Here is a 2,757-nt window from a genome sequence, read left to right as displayed (position 1 = left end):
TGAATGAGATAGAACATTGTCTGAGTGAGTCTTACTGACATCAGGAACTACTAAACACTGCCCATAGTTCCAAGTGTTATACATTTTTGCCACTAATACTTGTGCATGAATTAGCTTGTTAAGGAAATAAGCAAACTAATGACTTCCCAAGACCAGAAGAAAGGAGGTTCAGATGAATACGTTTTGTAAGGGAAAGGGACTGTGGTTGGGAAGAAGCAGAGGGTAGAACCAAAGTGGGTATAGCCAGAGCGAGAGCTGGACGGAGGTCAGGGGGACGGAAGGCCCTGAAATAACAAAAGGGATCCAAGGAAGAAAGCTCAGAGGACACAGAAGATGAGATCTCACTTCTTTCCAAACCTTATTGTTGTCCATGAAATTGAGCCATCCATGGGCAGCTGTCCCTTCCTACGTAAACCAGGGGCCCCTGGGATGGGTCTGCAGTCATAGGCAAATATCTCTTTTGTTTTTATGTCTCAGATGAATATAGATAGCACAGTATAATGGAGAGAGGAAAGGCTTAGCACTTTGGAGCTAGTGTTGGAGGTGACAGCTGCCTCTTTCACCTACTGGCTTAGAAATTACTTACCTTCCATGAGAGTCAAGTCCCTCATCTATACAAAAGTTCATAGCAATTTATTAAGGTAACACCATATGCCGTGCAATACTTGTTAGGTAAGCAGGTAACACCTACTAAGGTAACACCTCAGCACACAGTCTCATGTTCCACAGATGAGTGCGTCCTTCCCTCATCTATAACTCTAGTCCTGCACTCTGCCCACCCCAAGCAAGCAGAAATCACTGAGTTCATTCACTCCACTGCCTGGCTCTGAGCCATCTGAGGTCAGCACCTCTCCTTCCCCTTGCTAGCACCCTAACAGTTTGCTCTCTTTATTTTCCTACTGCCCCTGCTCTGAGGACCTCTGAGGACTTGGCAGACTCCAGAGGGGAAACATAAACCATTTCTATGTTATCAAGAGGGAAGTTAGGACACAATGAAAAATAAGCGGTTTTTCCAGAAAACATTTGAGAGAAATCCCAAATTGTCATCCTTTCCCACCATCCACCCCACTGTTTGAACTGCTGCCCTGGACACTGGAAGAAAGCAGCTGGCTATCAGGGACTGTGGTCCACAGGGAATGCTTATCAAGGGCTGGGTTGGGGTCAAATTTTCAGGTGTCTCATCTTCTTTTTATTTTTTATTTTTTTTTATTTTTTTGTGCGTCTCATTTTCTGAAGCCCTCGGAAACTGCCTCTCCTGAATGACGGCAGCTGCAGCACCAAAGTCATTTTATCCTGAAACAATTGCCAAGCACCAGGCATACCCAGCCTGTGGCGCTGGAGAGGCATGAGTGACATGCTTCCTCGGATTATGTCCATCCCTTTGAGGAAAAGCATATTGCTAGGTGATAGTAACCTCTGGTGTCAGCCTCTGTTTTTAGTCTCCAAGTGAGTGATGAATCAGGTTCTAATCTGACAGTGTGCTTAAAGACATATTAAAGTCAAATTAAATTACAGTGCCTCAGACACCACACACATTTCTAAAGAACAGAGCCAGAAGGCATTATACCTGCTCAGTTTCAACACGCACCCATTATAACCTAAATTATTCTTATTACATATCCCATTATACCTCAGAAGGTTAAATGTGACTCTAAGATGAAGTAAGTTTCCTCCAATTTTAATCAAGCCTCCTATATTCCGGTAGTTCATTCCAAAAGCTGGAGATAGAAATGATTTCTCTTGAATACTATCACTGTGCTGTGAGCTCAGACACTGCTGGTAGAATCAATACTCTCAATCACTGAGATCGATCTGGAACACTTGTGACATTGGCAGACACTGCCTCGGGCACTGGGGAGACAAGGGTGAACAAGAGCAAGAATTATTCTTGCCCTTGTGGAGCTAGTTGAGGGAGAAGCGAGATAATAACCAAATAATCAAATAAGTAAATGGTTAGAATTGAGTGCTGAAATTATATTACTAAGTCTCTGATTTTATCTCCTCCATCCATCTCTTAGTTCTGTGGTCTTCTATTCCAGCACCTGTCTCTATGTGACTAAGATGGCCACTTGCAGCTCCTGACTACTACAGTGCTAATGAATGATGATCCTAAAGGAACAATTGTCCCTAGAGCTCCAGCCTGTCCTGGAGAGGATGCTGATAGGCCTGGATCAGATCACATGCTCCTTCTCACAATGAGATGGAGACCTGGGAAAGGAATATTCTGATTGGCCAGCGTAGGTCACATGTGCACTCAAGGTGGCAAAGGGAGGGGTGGTGTTAGTTTCCTTGTACCACACACCTAAGCAGGATTCCTATGGCATGGGAGACAGTAGCTTCCCAAGTTAAAGGATGATGGGCCAATGAACATTTGTCCATGAAAGTGTCCGAAGGTTGATATTTAAAGTTAATCAAGTGAAAGAAGAAAAGAAGTAGCAATGTAAGTTATGCTTTCTCTACATTTCCTTCCTGGTCCTCTAAGGCCAGGAACTGAGGCATGCTACAGGGTAGAAAGAGAGAGGGTTTCAGGACTAGACAGACATGGGCTCAAATCCTGTCACCACCACTTTTTAGAGGCTGTGTGGCCTTCAGCAAATCATCCAACCCTCTAAAAGAGTTTCTTCACTGGTAGCAAGGGGATAATAGTTCCACCCCATAGGCTCAATAGGGACATGAAATTGTACAGTGTAAACAAGGAGGTGCAGCAATGGGACCATTGGAGCTACTTGATGGATGGTGGGTATTTAGAAATCTCCC

Source organism: Bison bison, unplaced genomic scaffold (genome assembly GCF_000754665.1).
Source record: "Bison bison bison isolate TAMUID 2011002044 unplaced genomic scaffold, Bison_UMD1.0 scf7180017864383, whole genome shotgun sequence".
Classification (NCBI taxonomy): Eukaryota; Metazoa; Chordata; class Mammalia; order Artiodactyla; family Bovidae; genus Bison; species Bison bison.
Note: the sequence above shows the minus strand (reverse complement) of the source record.